The sequence below is a fragment of the Amblyraja radiata genome, chromosome 14 (assembly GCF_010909765.2).
Source record: "Amblyraja radiata isolate CabotCenter1 chromosome 14, sAmbRad1.1.pri, whole genome shotgun sequence".
NCBI lineage: Eukaryota > Metazoa > Chordata > Chondrichthyes > Rajiformes > Rajidae > Amblyraja > Amblyraja radiata.
The window spans coordinates 15689037-15711718 of NC_045969.1; positions in this window are offsets into that span (position 1 = coordinate 15689037).

Here is a 22682-nt window from a genome sequence, read left to right on the forward strand (position 1 = left end):
ATGTAAATAAATACAAACCTGTTATAAATCGAGATGTTTATCTTTTAAAACTTTCCCCTTAGTTAATTCTTCCAATATACAACTATTGATTCGTTTAGTTTAGTTTAGTTTGAATTACTTGACATATTCACACAAAGCTGGACTATGGTTCAATGTATATATAATAACGAGATTCTAGGTAACTTGAAGTTTGTTTGCCATGTTTTCATTATACCGTATATGTTGTGTGCCCAGGACTAGGCAGTCAAGTCAAGTCACGTTTTATTCGTCACTTGCACTTAAAATGCAGTGAAATGAATTTGCCAGCAGCAGTACAATAAAAAAAGAGCACACAATCAAAAAAGTTAACACAAACATCCACCACAGCATTCATCACTGTGGTGGAAGGCACAAAGTTTGTTTTCGGTGCCTTTCTTTGGTGTAAACCAGCACCTGCAGTTCCTTCCTCCACATGGTGATTCAGGTAGTTTCTCTTTAGGAACATTGAAGGACATTGGCAATGATGCTTCGCAAGCCTAAGATGACTTTGTACCCACCAAACATTTTTCAGAGTTTACCTGTGGCAGTTGCACTGAACCTTGTTTGTCTAGGTCTCCTGTGTGTATTAATGTGAGTGAAGGGACAGCAGCATTGACTTATCGCTGGACTTTACAGGCCACGTTTAGGTGCATCACTGTTAATAGGAATGAGGCATCATAGTTGCCCATACCACAGAGGTCAAAATACCAAATATATTTCAGGATGTGAATATATTTCAAGATACAAAGACACTCTGGGATATTGGTAACGAGGGGGAATATGGTATGAAGGATGTCACAATTGTATTATTTATGAAAACAGGCTTGATTGCCCTCAAGATTACTCTTACATTTATTTATCTTCTTTCTCTTTTTACAAAATATATGAAGAAGTTATCAAATATAAATTCTTATACACATAAATCTATTTATTTTCTAATATTGTCAACAATAATAATACCATATAAACTAACTTAACCATTCTACAATGTCAAAATGCCAGAATGAGAGAAGTGTAGAGATTAAAAGATTGCTTGATTGACTATGATACTTTAACATGGTTGGAAGGGAACATTATACATTAAGTTCAAATAACAGAAACGTACAAAATGTTCCAATGTGTTATTACCCATGACCCGTCAAGGCACAAACTCAAAATTTAGCTCAGCGACTTTTACTGCACATTCTGTTCCTTATATTTTTTTATAAACACACATTAATAATAAATTGGTTTCTATTATTCTGATTTTCCTGATCACTAAACACACAGTCTCATATGATTTAAGTGCTGAAACAAATCTAGCCATTGAGAAATTAAATTTAAACTAATTTTCCCAAGACATCTTCTTTCTCCACCACTTAAATAACAGAATGGCAAAACAAAACAAAATGAAAATGAAATAACTTCTCTGTAAATTTGCAAGCAGTCCATAATAAGAGTAGCAAAGCAAAATATCTTTAAATTCTCCATCAGAAATCTTCAAAGTGCGTGGAAGAAATGCCTACAAAATGTCACAGTGGAAACAGATGCAAAATACTGCCAATGTAATGTACTGTCTAGGGTTATGGGGAGAAGGTAGGAGAATGGGGTTGAGAAGGAAAGATAAAATGACAGAGTAGACTCAATGGGTCAAATGGCCTAATTCTGCTCCTGTGACATGAATTTATAACGTTGGAAATCTGGAACAAAAACTGAAAAAAGTGGAACATACTCCACTGTTCACACATTAACTGTTGAGAGGGAAATAGTCAACATTTCCAATCAACAATCTTTTATCTGAACTGCCGAAAATTAAAGATTTATTGTTTTTTGAAATTCAGCACCAATTAAAAGTATGGTTTAGTGTAAGGGGGGTGGTAGAGTGAGTGAGGGATTTTGTAACGTTGGGTAAGGAGATAAAAACTGAGTTCGGAGGAGGTTTAATCATTTCAATGGTTGGTGGATATCACTGACAAGGCCAGCATTTACTGCCCATCCCTACCTGACTCAAGCATTTTGGAGCCACTGTGGACCATTTTATGTTTTAATACAACAGTAACCGATTAGTTTGATGGGCTATTTCAGAGAGAAATTAAGAATTAAACATACATTACTGTGGGCCTGAGTGTCGTATAGGCCAAAGCAGTGAAGGATTTTCATTGGCAAGTTAAGTGGGCTTATGCAATATTGTAGTTTTGTAGTCAGCTTTATTAAGACTATTATTATTTTTATAAATTTGAAATTATTTATATTTAGAGTGGATATAGTGGATGTGGAGAGAATGTTTCCAATAGTGGGAGAGACTAGGACCAGGGGCTAAACCCTCAGAATGAAAGGACGTACCTTTAGAAAGAAGAAGAATTTATTTTGTCAGGGGGTGATGAATCTGTGGAATTCATTGCTACAGAAGGCTGTGGAGGCTGTCAATGGATATTTTTAAGGCTGATATTGATAGATTCTTGATTCGTACAAGTGTCAGGGGTTATGGGGAGAAGACAGGAGAATGAGGTTGAGAGGGAAAGATAGATCAGCCATGATCGAATGGTGGAGAAGACTTGATGGGCTGAATGGCCTCATTCTTCCCCTATCACTTATGAATTTATTTATGGTAGCTATGATGGGATTTGAACATATTAGTTTGTTAACAAAATTACTGCATCACCAATTGTAGCATCAGAAGAACAGAAGAGATTTACTAATGGCAGGGACAATCTGGGAAGAAATTGATAGCTTCCATGGCTCAAGAATGATCCATTGTTTTAGATTGTCCTCCTAGCCATATCCAAACACCAGTGCCTATCACCTCAACTCCATGTGGCTATCAGCCATTACCTGCAGTTGCAGTCTGAATTAAAAATGGAATAGTGTTTATGATTTTAAACACAAGCTGAGGCATTTTAACTCCAGAGGAGATGTTTGAAAAATCTCCGTGTATAAAAATCAAACAGAAAGCAAACTATTGGAGTAAGTTGGAGAGCATCTCTGACAGAATGTATGCCACTTAAGTGAATGTATCTTTATCAATACTTTAAAAAGTTAATATTTTCTGTAGCAGCCTGGGAATTACATATGTAACTTGTTAATAAACTCTAATTGTAAGTATGAAGACCACAATGAGAATTTACTTATAAATTATTTAACAGAAGCAATAATCCCTCTTTATTGCTTGAAACAGAATATACCATCCCAGCACTGCATTTCCAATACTGGTATGATTGGAGATGATTAACTCACGATTGTGTTATTGCACATATTCAGCATTATAAATATATTACTTTTAATATGATCCATTAAGAGTGCAACAACTCAGCTAAGCTGACCCTAAAGGAAAGCAAAATCTGATTGAGACTTAAGGCAACATGAAGAATTTTAAAAATAGAGCAAGTATTAGTAGATTTTTCACTAAGATATCAGAGGCAACTCTTCAACTTCCATAATAGCATGTAAATCTAATAGTAAAGAGAAGGACTGAAACAGTTTATTGTTGTGATTTTTGTAATGGGATAGAAACATCGAAACATAGAAAATAGTTGCTGGAGAAGGTAATTCAGACCTTCGAGCCAGCACCACCATTTAATATGATCATGGCTGATCATCCAAAATCAGTACCCCATTTCTGCTTTCTCCCCATATCCTTTGATTCAGTTAGCCCTAAGAGCTAAATCTAACGCTATCTTGAAAACATCCAGTGAATTGGCCTCCACTTTTTTCTTGCATCTAGCCTGTCCGATCCCTTAAGAATTTTTTATGTTTATATCAGATATCCTCTCATCCTTCTAAATTCCAGTGAATACAAGCCCAGTCGACCCATTCTTTCATCATATGAGGGTCCCGCCATCCCGGGAATTAACCTGGTGAACCTGCGATGCATTCCCTCAATAGCAAGAATGGCCTTCCACAAATTAGGAGACCAAAACTGCACACAATACTCCAGGTGTGGTCTCACCAGGGCCCTGAACGCCTGCAGTCGGACCTCTTTGCTCCTAATCTGAAATCCTCTCGATATGAAGGTGGTAGAAGTAAAGGAAAGAAATGTTATTCACTTCTGGTACAAACTGGTTCAAATCTTATTTTTAAAAAGAAATTGAAGGAAACTAGTATTTTGAGCTACTATACGAATGATGATTAATGCAAGGGAGTGATGACAGGAAAGCTATTTTCTAAGGGTTGCCACCTTGTCAAGGTGGTGACACTTGCATGTCTTAAGATCTTGAGAGCTGAACTGTCAGAAGCTATACTCACAGCAGGGTCATCCGAGGTGGGCAGGATGATTGGAGGAGGTTTCATGATAAAGCACAGCCCAAGAAGATGACCTCAACGGTGATGCTGGCGGAAGAGTGTGGCTGGTCAGTAGGTGCAGCACCACATTGGCTGAGAAGGTGGAAGAAGGCTGCAGTAGGTAGAGACTCTCAACGATCGCAGAGTCCATGCCGTTGGACCTGGGTCTCTCTCTGGAAGAGAAATCTGTTGAGGCAGGTACAATGACAACGTTTAAAATAAATTTGGGCAGGTATATGAGAGGAATAGATAGGGTAGACCGTTGAGTAAGTCAGGAAAAAAACTAGACTCGTTTTTTTTGTTATGATACTCCCTGGCATTGCAGGCACTTAAATGGCCATTGAATACAGAATGGAGGTCATGGCATGTTGTTTCTCAGGACAAAGTTAACTGCAAAATCACACATGATGAAAGGTCAGGTTAGTTGGGTACCGGTGAGTAAGTGATACCCATGGACCTATGTTCCAAATTTGATGCCCGTACAAAGAGAACTGGAAATAGGAAGGGAAATAGGAAATCGGTTGCATTAATATCTTAGGGCTTTTTTTGCATTAGTATTGGGGTTATTAATTTATTTAATTTTGGTTAATATATATTATCTTTCATTTCATTGTTCTATTGTCAGTGCATATGGGAAGTAAACACTCTCTTGACTTGAAAATACCTAAATGTTAGTACAATAAACAACTTAACCCTATGTTGGAGCAAAATAATCATGTAAAACTGCATAGAAATGGGAACCCATGTGGAATTTGAACCTTTCCCCAAGACACTTGGTAAGAGGTAATGCAAGAAACCCAAAATCTTTTCACCTCTTATATTTCCAAGTGGCTGATTGTATTGAGCTCTTAGTAACGGTGACACAGTTCCTTACTGATTAATAATCTAAAGTGACATCTAGATATCGTTTGCCCCATGGAATTAAGTAGTCTGGATTTTTCTTAGGGAAGAAGCTCTTAAATGCAACTGATGAACTTACACATAACATGCACACAAGGGCGTCACTGTGGCGCAGCAGTAGAATTGCTGCCTTACAGCAATTTCAGCGCAAGGAGTTTGTACGTTCTCCCTGTGTTTGGTTTGGAGTTTGGTTTCCTCCCACACTCCAAAGACGTACAGGTTTGTAGGTTAATTGGCTGGCATAAGTGTGTAAATTGTCCCTACTGCATGTAGGATAGTGTTAATGTGGGGCGGATCGCTGGTCGGTGTGGACTTGGTGGGCCAAAGTATCTCGAAACTAAACTAAACTTCAGAACATTCAGTACATTATGTGACTCTACACTGTGTTGGAAGGAACTGTCTGACGAAGGATCTCGACCCAAAACTTCATCCATTCTTTATCTCCAGAGATGCTGCCTGTGTCGTTGAGTTACTCCAGCATTTTGTCTTTACACTGAGTTCCAGTGCTCTGTCAAATTCCCTTATTGTGCAGGACTTCTTCTTGCGTATGGCGTGCACAGCCTAAAGCTGTAGGTCAACTTGTTCTATTTGATCTATTTGTGCACGTCGGGTTGATTGTATTAGTCGAAACACGGTGGACCACGTGAAAGTTGCAATCTCCCACCCCATTGTGCAGGTATCCTAAGGTATTGGTAAACCCCGTATTCCCAATGAGTTGAGGAATGATACATGAAAACGTGCAGCAGGTTTTGCAGAAAAGACGAAACTGGATGACTCCATATTCTATGTAGATGGTGAATGGGGGGGAAGGAAGTTTAAACAACCACAACCACCACCACAACAACAACAACAACAACAACAACAACAACAACAACAACAACAACAACAACAACAACAACAACAACAACAACAACAACAACAACACCAACAATACTAATTACGACCAAGGAGTTGACTCTTGTGCACTTGTTCTTTTGTAATTACATCTGCTATTTGCATTCATTTATGTTTTAAGTAAATATATATTTTTGCACTTTTCGTTTCTGGTCTTTCTGGTTTGCATTCCACAGCTGAATGTGGAATCACTGGACTGCTGATGCTGACGTCACAAACATTTCATTGTTTTCCTGAATTTCTTTTCAAAATCTTTGTTATTGGCAGAGTCCACACTCACATGCTTTAACCGTGTTGGTTGTCATGCACTGCGCCATGGCATACTCTTCCAGAAGAAGCAAACTTTAACCCTTTTGCCTGCTCATGCCACCACGTGACAGAGAGGAAAAGACGGTTCCTGCTTATTGCTTCCTTACTCATACTTGCTCTATCTTACTCTTCTACACAATATCAAAATACAAATTGTTAAACTGTCCACAGCTGAAATTAAACCCAAATCATCTCAACACAGACGATGTTTAGGAAGGAACTGCAGATGCCGATTTACACCGAAGATAGACACAAAATGCTGGAGCAACTCAAAGGGGCAGGCAGCATCTCTGGATAAGAGGAACGGGTGGCATTTCGGGTCGAGACCCTTCTTTGGACTGAGAGCCAGGTGAGAGGGAGACACAGAGATGAGAAAGTGTAAGGTGTGAAAACAAGACAGTTCAAGGAAAATGTAGAGTAAATCATTGTTAGCTAGCAAAAGGTGAGAACAAAATAAACAGAGATAACATTTAATCAGGGGGATAGTCGTCAGACTGGTAAATTTATATTTGCAAAGATTTCCTCTGCTTGCTTGGGGTAACGGCAATCGCAAACACATTCATCAACAATAGATTTATGATTTTCACTTCATCTGACACAAGAAAAATCTTTCTTCATAAAAGCTTCAAAATTGACTGTGAGTAATATTAAAGCATAACAGAGCAGTATCAAATTCTTCCTTTCATTCTTTCAGTAGAAGTACAAGCCATTTGTTATTTTTAAAATGAGTTAAGGTCTCCATTAAAATAATGGAGAGATAAATTTGATAACGATGCATCAAGCATTCATACGGTAACATTACTTACGAATTCCCAAGCTAATATTTTCCCGTATAACTGATTTAAAATCATTTGTACTACATTAATGATCAAGAATGTTCACACAATAAAGGAGCAGTGTTAAAATTACTATAATGTAATATGTAATTTACATAGTGGGAACATATATAATGTAACATGATTTTTTTTACCGCTATCTTGAAAATACTTAAAACTGACAAAAACTGCCTGAAATAGAAAATGTTTCTATTCCCAGCATCAACATCTCTCTGTTTGACTGGAACAAATGCTTAACATGTTTAAATGTCACTTGAGACGGTCTTTATTCATCCTTGTTTGCTACTTGATCATTCATTCACAGTGCATGAAACATACAGTACATATATACGGGTGTCAGAGTTTATGGGGAGAAGGCAGGAGAATGGGGTTAGGAGGAAGAGGTCGATCAGCCTTGATTGAATGGCAGAGTAGACTTGATGAGCCAAATGGCCTAATTCTGCCTATCACTTATGATCTTATGAACATTGCTGATAAAGCCATTTTTCATTGGTGATCCCTAAATGTCCTTGAGAAGGTTTCAGTGAGTAGTTTTTTTGAACCACTGCAGCCTACCTGATATAGGTGTGTTTCTACGTCACTTTAATTTCATGTTTCATGTATTTTGTATTTTTATGACTGTTTCCCTCAATTTTCCTGGGCTAAATAAAGTTCTATCGTACCGTCGAATGCAATCAACCTGGTGTGCACAGTCAAATAAGATCAAATAGAACAAGTTGTCCTACAACTTTAGGCTGTGCACGCCATATGCAAGAAGGAGTAGTATCGTATCGTATCATGTCATATCGAATTGAAAGGTGCTGTCCAAGGAGTTATAGCAAGTTACTGCAGCACCATCTTGTAGATGATTCACAATATAATAATAATAATAATAATACATTTTATTTGTATAGCGCTTTTCAAGGACTCAAAGTCGCTTTACATGGTGAGTCAAGAACAAAACAAAATAGAGCAGTAAGACAGAGATGCAAAGGGGAGGGGGACATGGGACTAAGGGTATGCAGAGGTGAAGAGATGGGTCTTGAGGCGGGACTGGAAGATGGTGAGGGACTCAGAAGTTCGGATCAATTGTGGGAGGGAGTTCCAGAGCCTGGGAGCTGCCCTGGAGAAGGCTCTGTCTCCAAAAGTGCAGAGGTTGGATTTCAGAATGGAGAGGAGACCGGCTGAAATGGATCTGAGGGACCGTGAGGGTTGGTAGGGGGAGAGGAGGTCAGTGAGATAAGGGGGGGCCAAGTGGTTGAGGGCTTTGTAGGTGAGGACCAGGATTTTGTAGATGATCCGGTGGGAAATGGGAAGCCAGTGAAGTTCTTTGAGGACTGGGGTGATGTGGTGCCTGGATTTGGTGTGGGTAATGAGTCGGGCGGCTGCATTCTGGACCAGTTGGAGTCGGTTGATGTTGCTGGAATTAATGCCAAAGAGAAGAGAGTTACAGTAGTCCAGTCGGGAGGAGATGAAGGCATGGATGAGTCTTTCAGCAGCGGGGGGTGTGAGAGAGGGTCTGATTTTGGCAATGTTGCGGAGGTGAAAAAATGATGTTTTGACAACATGGCGGATGTGAGGCTCAAGGGAGAGGGTTGAGTCAAAGAACACACCAAGGTTGCGGGCCTGAGGAGATGTCTTCACAGACATTTTTAACATCTCACTCAGCCAGGCAGTAGTGCCCAACTGTCTTAAGAGTGCCACCATCGTCCCTGTCCCGAAGAAACCAAACCCAGCCTGCCATAATGACTTTCGACCAGTGGCTCTAACACCCATAGCAATGAAGTGTTTTGAGCGACTGGTTATGCAGCACATCAAAAAGAGTCTACCTGCCGACCTAGACCCACTGCAGTTCGCCTACAGAGCCAACCGATCCACAGAGGACGCAGTCTCAACAACACTGAACCTCGTACTGTCACACCTTGATCGGAAAAATACTTATGCCAGGATCCTCTTCATAGACTTCAGCTCTGCGTTTAACACAATCATTCCGCAGCAGCTGGTGGAGAGGTTGGAGCTATTGGGGGTTGATGCTGGCACATGTAACTGGGTCCTGAACTTTCTATCACAACAGCGGCAGACAGTCAGGGTGGGCAGTAGGACATCAAAAACCATAGCCGTGAGCACTGGCTCGCCCCAAGGCTGTGTCCTAAGCCCCCTGCTGTTTAGTCTGCTTACACACGACTGTACTGCTAGACTCAATAACAACTTCATCAACAAGTTCGCTGATGACACAACAGTGGTGGGTCTCATCAGTGACAATGATGAGTCGGCATACAGGATGGAGGTGGAGCTGCTCACAGGATGGTGTAAATCCCACAACCTCATTCTCAACGTGGGAAAAACTAAGGAGATGGTGGTTGACTTCAGGAGGGCGGGAAAACAATACCGTACACCTCTGCGCATCGATGGAGTTGATGTGGAAAGGGTCAGCAGCGTGAAGTTCCTAGGACTCCACCTGTCAGATGACCTGATGTCCACAACCAACACCACAGCACTGGTCAAGAGAGCCCAGCAGCGACTACACCCTCTCCGAAGACTACGTAAAGCAGGTCTCCCCACTACACATCTACGAACTTTTTATAGGGGGACAATCGAGAGCACATTAACCAACGGCATCACTTCCTGGTTCGGGAGCTGCAAGGCGTACGAACGGCACCAACTTGACAGGATTGTGAAGACCGCCAGCAGGATTATTGGTGCTCCACTCCCTTTCTTGCTGGACATATACAGGGAGAGATGTATCAACAGAGCCATCTCCATCATCAAAGACCCCTACCACCCATCGCATCACATATTCTCCATCCTGCCATCTGGGAAGAGGTACAGGAGCATTAGCTGCAAAACCAGCAGGATGCTCCTCAGCTTCTTCCCGCAGGCTATAAGACTGATAAACGGACTTTGCCCCCTGCCAAAGTATCGCGCACCAACCATCAACCTGGACACACTGCAGCAGCTGTCGATCGGAACGCCTGTTGATGTTTAGTAGAGAGTAGAGTGTTTAATTTAATTTGTTCATGATATATGTTTTTTATTTCTAGTTATTTGTTGTTATTTGTACTGCACACTGAATGGACACTGGTTGAGCAACGTTTTTTTGTTTCCTCTGGGTATGTGAGTACTCAGGAAAATGACAATAAAGATATACTGATACTGATACTGATGAGGAGACAGTGGTGCCGTCAATAGTGAGAGTGGGGTTGTTAATTTTGGTAAGTGTTGATTTGGAGCCAATGAGGAGAAATTCTGTTTTGTTACAGTTTAATTTAAGGAAGTTGAGTTGCATCCAAGATTTGATGGCTGACAGGCAGGAGTTGATATGGGAGAGAGGGGGGTGGTGGGGGGACTTGGTGCTGAGATAGATCTGGGTGTCATCAGCATAGCAATGGAAGTCCAGTTTGAAGTGACGGAGTATATGACCAAGGGCGAGGATGTAGATGATGAAGAGGAGGGGACTGAGAACAGAGCCTTGGGGAACGCCTTGAGTGACAGTGGCTGTAGCAGAGGTGTGGTTATGGAGAGAGATGAAGTGGGATCGGTTGGAAAGGTAGGAACGGAGCCAGCTGAGTGCAGAACCTTCAATGCCAAGGTCTTTAAGTCTGGTATGCAGGATGTTATGGTTCAAGGTATCAAAGGCCGCACTCAGGTCGAGGAGGATGAGGATGTTGAGGGAACCAGTGTCAGCAGAGGTGAGGAGGTCGTTGAGGACTTTGAGGAGAGCAGTTTCTGTGCTATGGAGGGGGCGAAATCCAGATTGGAGGGGTTCGAATAGGTTATACGCAAGGAGGTGGGAATGAAGTTGTGACGCGACGATACGCTCCAGGGTTTTTGAAAGAAAGGGGAGGTTTGAGATTGGGCGGTAGTTAATGAGAGAGGAGGGATCAAGACCAGGTTTCTTTAAGATTGGTGTGACAGCAGCAGTTTTGAAAGCAGAGGGGACAATTCCTTGGGACAATGAGGAGTTGAAGAGATTAATGAGGTTGGGGCAGAGAACGGGGAGGCAGGACTTCAGCAGGGGAGTGGGGAGAGGGTCGAGGGAGCAGGTAGTGGGTTTGGAAGAGCTAATGAGTTTGGAGATTTCAGTAGGGGTGACCAGGTCAAACTGGGAGAGGAAGCAGTGTGGAGGAGGGGTAAGGAGGTCAGTGGAGATGTTGAAAGGAGGGGCCTTGATAGGTGGTGGAGTAGATGCTGGGGAGTCGGGTACAGGGGATAAAGATTGATAGATGGTGCTGATTTTGTCCACAAAATATAGCCGCTATGCAACGACAGTGGAACAAGTGAATGCTTAAGGTGACGGATAGGAGTCAAAAAGACCAGGTACTTTGTTCTTGGTGTTATTGAGTCTGTTCCTACTTGTTGGCGCTGTGCTCTTCCAGATGTTATGGAGGGTATTTTCTCAACATGCCTTGCAGATGGAAATAAAATTAAAGGGAGCCAGTCGATGCCTTATTCCTTGCAGAATGCACTAGCCCCGACTATTATTTAAACGGCTGTTTAATATGGCTGTAACAGTTGAATCTCACTCAGTGGCGACCAACAGAATGTTGATGAAGACTAATACACTTGAGTGAAAAAAGGCGGCCGTTACACTCTCTTTTGTCAGAGATTGTCATCGCCTGCCATAATGCGGTATGGATATTACTTCTCCCTTTATAGCCCTGCGCTGATGTTGATCTTGCCTTGAGAGAGTTATAATTGCATCATGTTCATGGGTAAACATCTGCCAGCAATACCAAACAAATAACAACCAACCCTCACAAGCACTAGTACTGACAACCGAGAACAATACATCATGAATCACTATTTCTAGATACATTATAAATTTGTGGCACCAGCCAAACGCAGAACAGAAATAGTGGAAGCTTCGTGGCTAATAACATATTCCTTTGATCTATCAGCACATTATTGTACGGTAATTAACAGCATTAGTAGACCTTACATTATCCCAACTGTCATTTACAATTTACAAATTAATTTCCAGTAAATAATTAGTACGATACTAACAATGTAAAGGAGCAAGCTTTATAGGCGACGTTTCGGGTCGAGACCCTTCTTCAGACTGGAAGTCCCACTTGCCTGTTCCTGGACGATGTCCCTCCAAACCGTATACCTAGGTTTGCACAAAATCAAAATGTTATAATTGTCTGTCATTTTTAACATATGGAACACTGAATATTATACTCTTAGCAAAAATTAATGCATATTTTCGTCATTTCAATTGCCAGATTAACATTTTAATTATAGATTTATATTGGAACTCAAATGACACGAATAATTTACTTCACAATAAAAATGTTTCAATGCCAATGTATATTAACTACACCAATTCAAAAGCATAATTTAAAAGTAGTTGGCTGTATTACAGTATAAAATATTACAGACAAAAACATTCTATTGCCTCATCTCTGATGAAGGAACAATTCTCTGAGGCAGATTTTTAATGTAGAATTACTGTGTGAAAACTGACTATATCTGAGCTCCAATAAACAGAAAATATTGTGGACATAAAAATATTTGAATTATGTGAACCTCCTTTTACTTGGGAATATAATGACTAATTGTTGTTATTCAACATGTAATGTACATCAGAAAGGGATAAATATTAATTCAGAATTAGAAACCGGTGGTTGGCAGTTTATGCCAGTTCCTCTACTTTCCTTATGCAAACTCACTGGGAAATGATGGCAAATGTGTGCGGAGACAGAACAATATCCAGTAATAGTTATAATCTGATGCCCGATCTTATTTGGTGACTTGTATCAGTGACAGAAACAACATTGTTGCCCTTGCTATTGTCACCGACAATCCAGAGGGAGGATCATGCCACTGGAGCCATTGCGACTACTTGTGATGGAGAGTGCGGAAGCCTCTCCATCCAAGCTCAAGTCCAATGAACACTATATTTCTCATCTTTCATATCCACAAAATGACGAAAAGGAGGGTTCTGGTGAAAAATGGCACCTTTGGCAGTTGTACCTGTGCTGCTGCCAGGTTCCCAGGCTCTGATAGCCAAGTTAAACTCTAACATTTTAAACAACTCTGAACTTGAAGGCTACAAGATGGCGCCGGAAACATGGCTACTCTTGTGTACTGTCCCAGTGTAATCCACTATTCTTACACACTTGTACCTAACTATGATTGTCCCATTGCATGGTAAAATTTTTACTGAACTGTATGCAAAAAAGGAATTTCAAAGTATTCAAAGGTTTTTATTGGTCACATTCACATACACCGAGGTGTAATGAAGTGAAATGCTTTTTGCCATTTTGTAGCACACAAAAGAATACAGACATAACACCAATGAGAGTCTTAAACACAAAGAACATCCCCCCACAATGGCTCCCACCATGAGGGAAGGCACAAAGTCCAGTCCCCAACCCCAGTTCACCCATAGTCGGGCCTATTGAGGCCTCCACAGTTGCCTCTACGGAGGCCCGATGTTCCTGGCCGTTCTCGCCGGGTGGTGGTGCTCCGGCGTCGGGAGAGTCCTCACAGCGGCCTGGGAACCCTGGAACGGCCGCCTCCATACTGGACGCCGCGGCTTCCGAAACACGACAAGGCCACGCCGGATGGAGCTCCACAACTGCTGATCTCGTCGCGAGATCCCAGGCTCCCGGTGTAAAGTTCGGCGCCGCAGCCCACAGCTGGCCGCTCCGCAGTCCCGCATCTCCGCGATGTTGTTCCCGGTGGTCTCAGCTCACTGGAGCTCCAGCGCGGTGACCCAGGCAAGGCATCGCCCGCTCCACGATAGCGCTCCAGCGCTGTGCCGCCGCCGAAGCCGAGGTTCTGACGGTCCGCGACACAGGAAACGCCGCTCCAGGCCCGCTGGTAGGCCGCGAGGACGGGTCGAAGCTGCAGCCCGGAGAAAAGCTGCCTCTCCGACCAGGTAGGGACCCTGAAAGGCAGTTTCCCCCTTCCCCCCCCCCCCCCCCCCCCCCACCCCCCACACAAAAAAGTCTAGACCTCCAAACAAAACACTTTAACTAACTAAAACTAAAAATAAAACGGTGAAAAGACAGACAACTGCTGGCGAATTTCACTGTATCGAGGTGTATGTGATAACACAGTACCATTGAACCATTGAGAAATTATTTAAACAGGGTGGCCCGGTGACCCAGCGGTAGAGTTGTTGCCTTACAGCGCCAGAGACTCGAGCTCGATCCTGGGTGTGGGTGCCGTCTGTATGGAGTTTGTACATTCTCCCCGTGACCTGGGTTTTTCCGGATGCTCCGGTTTCCTCCCACACTCCAAAGACATACAGGTTTGTCAGCTGCTTGGCTTGGTAAAATTGTAAATTGTCCCTTGTGTGTGTGGGATAGTGTTAGTGGATGGAGATCTCTTGTTGGCGCCGACTCACTAGGCCGAAGGGATGGTCTCTAAACTAAACTATACCTCAATAATTAAGTTATGAAAATGGAGATTAAAATCAACTGTTCAAGCTAAACTAACTCTGACATTAACAAACTGGAATTAATATTTTGATGCTTTGTTCTGATGGATATAATGGAACGTGGAAAAAATTGAAAGTTTGTCGCCGTTAACTTTTCAATTGCTTCAAAGGTAATAGAGAAGGAATTAACAGGAAAAGATTCCGCCATATTAATGTAAACATTGGAGGCGGGAAGGAAGAGAAATGTTTTATATGTTTGGTTACTGTTTGCGATCTGTTATTTGAACTATGTGTAATAAGCTGGGAGCACTTGAAAAAAAGCTAAGATTGGAGAGCATTTAGTAATCATGGCCAGACCTCCTTAAACTGTGCAGAGTACCGTGACTAATTTGTCCATATGAACAGTAGTACAATCAGGACTATGAAACAGGGAGGGGAATGGGTTTATATAACTCAGGAAGCACTACAGACTATCTTACCTTACATCCATTGCCCGCAGTAGCAGTTTAGGCCTGCTTGATAATTACATGTAACATTTCAAGATGAATCTTAGAAATGCCACATTAGCCTTGATGTCTTTTATTTTAACTTTTACAAAAATAAATAAAAGCCTGGCTTATGCACAGATCGGGTTCTGCAGTGTTCCGCAGGAGGGGGATGGGAATGATGAGGGATTGGGGTCCATGTAGAAACAAGTAAAAAGAACTACCTCAAGCCTTGAACATTAGCAAACAGAGGGCGCATTTGAAAATGAAGATTGAACATATCAAAAATATCCTTCAGTGACTGCAAAAGACAGTGCGATAGAAAACCTAATTGGTTTTCTGCCTATACACACTCATAAATTCAGTTGTTGGCTGGTAAAGGTTGGAAAATATTTGTTTGATATGAAGGTCATTGAATAATTTATGCATTATTTAATAATGCAGCAAACCAGGGAAGAGTTCAGTAAGACAAGCACACTACACACTCATTTGCTTCATGTTTCCAAATAAACACAATGTTTTTAATGGGAACTAAATAGGTAAGGAATGAATAACTAAAGACTTTCATGAATTGTGTCCTTTCTCCCTATTATTTGGAATAAAATGGCTGCTGTGAGGAAAAAGAAGCATCGAGCAGGATATAGAATAAGACAAAAGCTCGATAGAGACAGTCTTTTTTTTTGACAGGTCACCATTCAAATATTTATGGGGTTATGAGCAGATGCGATTTTTGCGTCTGCAATCTACATCACTGTTTTTTTTCCCACTGGTTTGTGCGGCGTGGCATCCATATTCCCGCAGTCTCGTGTTAGCTGGGCCGAAGGCTGCTTTAAGAGTCTGCTTTGCAGCCACTTCCACTCCGGTTGAGGGGAGAGGAGAAGTGGTGGTGGGGGTGGTGGAAGCATTGCTCTCCGCCCTGTAACTAATCTGACTGGACAGCTCCAGCTTATTATAGAACCATTGCTGATAATAAAATCTGAATCAAACTGCGGACTGAAAGCCACTTGAGATCTTTGCCACTTTAATTTTTAAAGTTATGGAAGCATTTGACACGAAGGTGGATCCTATATCACCAGTTTGCGTGCAAGCACTTACTTAGGCAATGCAGCAGTCGTGTCCGCGCAGTGCTGTGGACATTTCAGGTGAGCACCCGTGTAAAAGCAACTAATTGTGATGTTCCATTACTCTCCTCTAACTGTCACAATTGGTCCTAAGTGGTCATGAGTGATTTATTCAATTAGTTTTCACAAGACTAAGCTATGACAAATTTATGTTTTGGCTGCAGGAAACTGGTAGCAATCACGAAACCACCAAAACATCAAAACAGAAGGGATTGCTCCTGTTAACATGCAGTCAGATGAAATCCCAGCTCTGAGGATAGGTCTCACGAACACACAGCTTGATAGCTGAGCCCAGGAAGAACGTTGCCTGCAGGCCGCACTGAGTAATGCCGGCTCCTTGACTTCTGCAGCCGTTCTTATCCAGACCATTTCCACTACACCACTCTCCACACCAGCCCTTTGATGCTTAGGACTTAATCAGCTGCAATCATTCATTCAATCAATTTTATTTTATGTTTAATGTCCACAGAAGGAGGAAATTCTTATACACAAGGAACTGCGGGTACTGGTTTTATCAAATAGAAAAGACACAAAGTACTGGAGTAACTCAACGGGTCCGGCAACATCTCTGGAGAACATGGACAGCAAATTTTCGATTCCGGACCTTTTCCACAGATGATGTCCTTGTTAAATCTGAGATGATAGTAACACTGGTTGCATACATCTTTCCAACTGTTATTCTCAAATGTTGCTTATTTTCAATACATTAATTAATTAAATCCCCAAGCACAGACATATTAATTAGTAGGAAAACTTTCCATTTTCTCCCTCTTCTCCCTTGGAACTGGCTGCCAACGCCATTAATTACAGGAGGGCACAAAGTGCTGGAGTAACTCAGTGGGTCAGGCAGCATCTCTGGAGAACACGGATAGGTGATGTTTCGGGTCAGGGTCCTTCTTCAGACAGGTTGTAGGGGGGAATTGTAGTGACAATTCCCCTCCCCCTATAATCAATCTGAAGAAAGATCTCGATTCAAAATGTTTCATATCCATGTTCTCCAAAGATGTTACCTGACCTGTTAAATTACTCCAGCACTTTGTGTTCTTTTATGTTTAATCCAGCATCTGCAGTTCTTTGTTTCCACCCTACAGGTCATACCGCAACTAAACGTATCTGAAACAAATGGATATTCAATGCATAGCTCTTCAAAATGGAAGTTTGGCAGTTTCTACTTAATCCCATTTACTCGCCAGTATTTCTTGCTGTTTTGTTTATTTCCCCACCTCCCTTCTTCAAGTCCCCGATTAATTGAAGGGTTTCCAGATTCAGAATCAGTGATAGAGAAAGGATTAATGATGACTTCATCATGTATATTTCCACCATGAGAAGAGAAACAAGATGGCTGCATCTTAGCAGAAGGGAGACATCCTTAGGCTATCAGTTAATCTGACGAAGAAACTTCTAATAGCAAAAGATTGCCTCAGTCAATCTGAGCCTTTATTTAATGTTAATTTTTCTTAATCTTAAAAAAAATATGTAATTCAGCTGATCCGCAATTAAATTGTATGTGCAAAACTGTAATGTTTATGTGCAGTGCCTGAAATGGGATCCCCAAAGATGACAGCACATAAGGTCATAAGATCATAAGTAATAGGAGCAGAATTAGGCCATTCGGCCCACCTAGTCTACTCTGCCATTCAATCATGGCTGATCTCTCTCTTCCTCTAAACCCCATTCTCCCAATAACCTCTGACACCTGTACAAATCAAGAATCTATCAATTTTTGCCTTTAAAATATCCATTGATGGCCTCCACAGCCTTCTGTGGCAAAGAATTCCACAGATTCACCACCCTCTGGCTAAAGAAGTTTCTCCTCATCTCCTTCTTAAAAAAAATCTCTGGATAGAAGTATTTGGTGACGTTTCGGGTCGAAATCCTCAACCCTACATCATTCCTTCCCTCCAGAGTTGCTGCCTATCCCGTTGAAATGCTCCAGCATTTTGAGTCTATCTTCGGTATAATCCCGCATCTGTAGTTCCTTCCTACACTGGTAAATGGAATATCTGTACTTTATGGTTAGCATGGATGTGGTGGGCTGAAGGGCCTCTTTCTTTGTCGTGTAACACTATGATGCAATGAATTCCACGGTAAAATCAAGAATGAACAATCCTTTGGTGAGTCGGAATTCCAACAGGAGTATGAAAGGAACAATTCACTTAATCCCGTGAAACTATGGAGCCCAGTACTTAAAATCTGACCCCCTTGATATAAAAACTGGGCAAATAGAGCAGATCCCAATTTTGTCCTGGCGTCATTGAATGGATAATTCATTATTGTGTGTATTACGGTGAGGGATGCTTACCTGGAGATTACAGACAACCTTAGCAAGTACTCCCAGTTCTGGAGTAGCATAGCTCATTTTTATTACCAGAAAGAACTGACCCAAACCTTGAAAAAGCACCCTTTCTGCAACATTTGTCATGTTCCTCCATTTCCCACACCAAACATTCTGTAAACTCGCTAAATCAGGGTGTGAATTTAGTAAGACTCTGTGCTGCAAATTAATGACCGTTTTATGCTGTAGTTCCATGCCTGGTCAAAACAGAGTCTGCCCAAGCTCACTTTGTATTAAACCACTATAATCAGTAAACCTCCATCCCTTCAACTACTGAATCAGACACCAAATGCGTGTGGTCGAAGCTAAACCATGAACATCATGTACCTCCCTTAAATGAATAGTGAAATCCTACATTAAATAGATCTTTACCTAAAATGATTCTAACCAGGATTGTTAGCAATACACCACTTCACTCACTGTAATTAGGTGATTCTCAAAGACAAACCTGAACATTAGAACATCCTACGACTTTGAAAGGATAGATACAGTGAAGTAATTAGATGGGAGACAATTCCAATAACGACTTCATAAAGAATATTGACAGTCATTAGATTCTGGGACATTGTCTCAATTTAGCACAGTTGTAATCTACTGCATTAGTGGAGGTTAGCTTTCAGCTGAACTGAATTTTTGGATGCAATGTATATTCAATATGGGCATTATTATAAATAAATTATAATAGGACATTAATTGGAGCTGGCAGATGAAAATAAGTATTATATTTATTTCGCGCGTAGTTTCAAGTGCATCTTCAGATATGTGTTTCTGTTTTGTAATTTGAAAGGCTGGATTGTAAAATAATAACAAATTAGAAAGGACCAACATGGGCTATTGGAGGCTGAAAATCATTAACAAAATCTAAAGCTTTGATCGTTATGATAAGTGGAGTGTTTGACCATGATGCCAGTGGGATTAGACCATCAATTAGCAATTCTGAACAAAATGGATGCTGATTAATTTGATCAGAATATTGCTTTCCCCATCATTCTGGTGCAAAGTCAAACTACAGGCAATCAAAGAATCCCCTTTCCCATTTACATTATGCAATTTGGATATAAATTTCTGTAGCACAAAATCTACCCAAATGAATCACATCGATGATTACAAACCATTTCAAAAGATAATCTTCATCATATGAGCCTATCAGGAAAACATCATGTTAGCCCTTTGGTTAGACTTGCAGTAATGAAAAAGAGACTTTTGTATAAACCAGAATGTCTTGGCAATAACATGATATGTTCATAATGATTACAGTCCATCTTGATTAGATCCCCTTTGATGAGCCAATGTATATAATTGCCACCTCACATGCTGCACAGAGGCAAATAAGTCTATGGCTAGATGATTCCCAAATACAATTTCTAGTCTATTCAGAGTCAACGCAACTGGAAAATACAGCAAAGGTTCGCATTCATCATCTCAGTTATTAATCCCAGCCAAAGTTGCTCTCATTAGTAAGATGTGCAGAGATTCCTTTGGAGAGAATTTTAACCTAAATTATTCCACGAAGCTATGATATTGAGGGGAACATTATACGATGGGATAGAAATTCAGCACCAGTTGCATGCACAAAAATAATCCCCTTTTTACTTTGATTGTGAAATTTGTTTCCATTAACATTAATTGAATTGAATATCGTAAACAGGATACAATTTATACCCTACTCAAGCAATCAACTCTACCCAACATTAATTTCCATTGGCTTTGCAAAAAGTAAAACGAGGCAGGGTTTAAGAGAAGTGATGAATCTGATCTAGTGTGGTTCTGCCTAGTGAGTGGAGTTGAAGATAACCTTCAGTATGTATTATGTTGCAGGAATATCAACCATTTTGCCCAAAACAACAAGGATATCCATGCACATGAACCTCAGGCAATCAATTTTGAATTAATTCAGTTGACTTTGATTATCCAGGATCATTTATAAGAGGGCCTCCATGAATAAAGCAAAAATAATGGATAAAGCAAGGCTCATGCAAAGCACATTAAAACACATTAGAAATCATCAAACCCATTGCACAGTACTTACTTTGTTTATTAAAGTCACGTTTGCTTGTTTGAGAGTGCGTTTGTCTATCATTGAGGGAGCACCTCAAGGCTGTGTGCTTTGCCCCCTGCTGTACTCACTCTATACTCATGACTGCGTAGCTGGTCATAGTGCGAACTCCATCATCAAGTTCACTGACGGCACCACTGTTGTGGGACGTATCACTGATGGGGACGAGTCAGAGTATAGAAGAGAGATCGACCGACTGACCAAATGGTGCCAGCACAATAACCTGGCCCTCAACACCAGCAAAACCAAGGAACTGATTGTGGACTTTGGAAGGGGTAGGATAGGGACCCACAGTCCCATTTATATCAAGTGCTTCAAATTCCTGGGCGTGCACATCTCTGAAGATCTCTCCTGGTCCGAGAACACTGATGCAATCATAAAGAAAGTACATCAGCGCCTCTACTTCCTGAGAAGATTACGGAGAGTCGGTATGTCAAGGAGGACTCGCTCTAACTTCTACAGGTGCACAGTAGAGAGTTGCATCGTGGCTTGGTTCGGCAACCTGAGCGTCCAGGAGCGGAAAAGACTACAAAAAGTAGTAAACACTGCCCAGTCCATCATCGGCTCTGACCTCCCTACCATCGAGGGGATCCATCGCAGTCGCTGCCTCAAAAAGGTTGGCAGCATCATCAAGGATACCCACCATCCTGGCCACACACTCATCTTCCCGCTACCTTCAGGTAGAAGGTACAGGAGCCTGAAGACTGCAACGTCCAGGTTCAGAAACAGCTTCTTCCCCACAGCCATCAGGCTATTGAACTCAACTCAAACAAAACTCTGAACATTAATAGCCCATTATCTGTTTATTTGCACTTAATCTGTTTTATTTATTCATGTGTGTATATATTTATACAATGGTATATGGACACATTGATCCGTTCCGTATTCATGCCTTCCATAATTCTGTTGTGCTGAAGCAAAGCAAGAATTTCATTGTCCTAATGGGACACATGACAATAAACTCTCTTGAATCTTGAATCTTGAATCTTTCCAACTTGTTCTTATGGTCAAAATTACACATTATCATTGCAGACATATCCCACTGTGTAGTATAGAAAGGACCTGCAGATGCTAGTTAGTAGATGCTACCTACTGCATAGAATGGGAGGCCGCTGCGGTATAAATAAGCAAACGTTTAATCAGTTTTAATGTACTCTTACTGTGAACTAACTGTAACTAATATATCCCAATTGTATTGTAACTGTAGTTACTGAGCCACTAGTGTGCTCATACTGTGGTTATGTGTAAAGTACTTTACTGTACTCTAAGTGTAGTTGATGTGTTCTTATTAGACTGCAAGTGTAGTTAATGCACTATGACTGTAATGCTGTAGCTGATGTACGACAGTATTTTTGCTCTGTTGGCCAGAGCTCTCTGGAGGTGCCTTTTAAATCTGCAAGAGACCTTTTAAGATGAACGAAACTGGGCTACAGAGCTGTGTATTGCTTATCCATAACCCGTTAAATTGACTATTGATTCATTGCGAATTCCACTGTGCTTGAAAGATAGTAGTTTATTATTTCTCAATTAACATCAGCGTTTCCTTTGATGTGAAAGGTTTAGGTTATTCGATTGATAGATTTCTTTGCAACAAATTCTTTGTTTCGTATGGGAGATTTAATACTCGTTTGGCGACATCTATCCTTTTTTTTACAGTAATGGATAAAAATTATTTTGAAGGAGTCAGAATCATTGGATTTGACACCTACAGAGTAAAAGGCAGGTGGTTTGAAATAGCACAATGAGTTCTTCAGAAACCCAGGCTTTGCTCAGACAAAAGCTTTTAATTCAGTCCCAGTTCCCATTGAAGATAAGGTTTAAAATACAGGTAACAGAAAACAACAGAAACCAGAGCTTCATCATTGGATCTACAGAGAATATTATTGACAAAGGTAAGATTTTCTCATAGTCAACTAATCTATTCAGGTTGGCTCGATCAGTGGTGAACATTATTCTATTTAGTTATTTCAGATTTTTGACAGCTATTGGTTCCTTCCATTCTCCTCTTGTCTGTGACAGCAGTGACAATGTGCGTCAATTTGGAAAAACATGGAAATAACTCTTTAAATTAATGGATTGAGAGGGGAACAGCTTGCCCATGA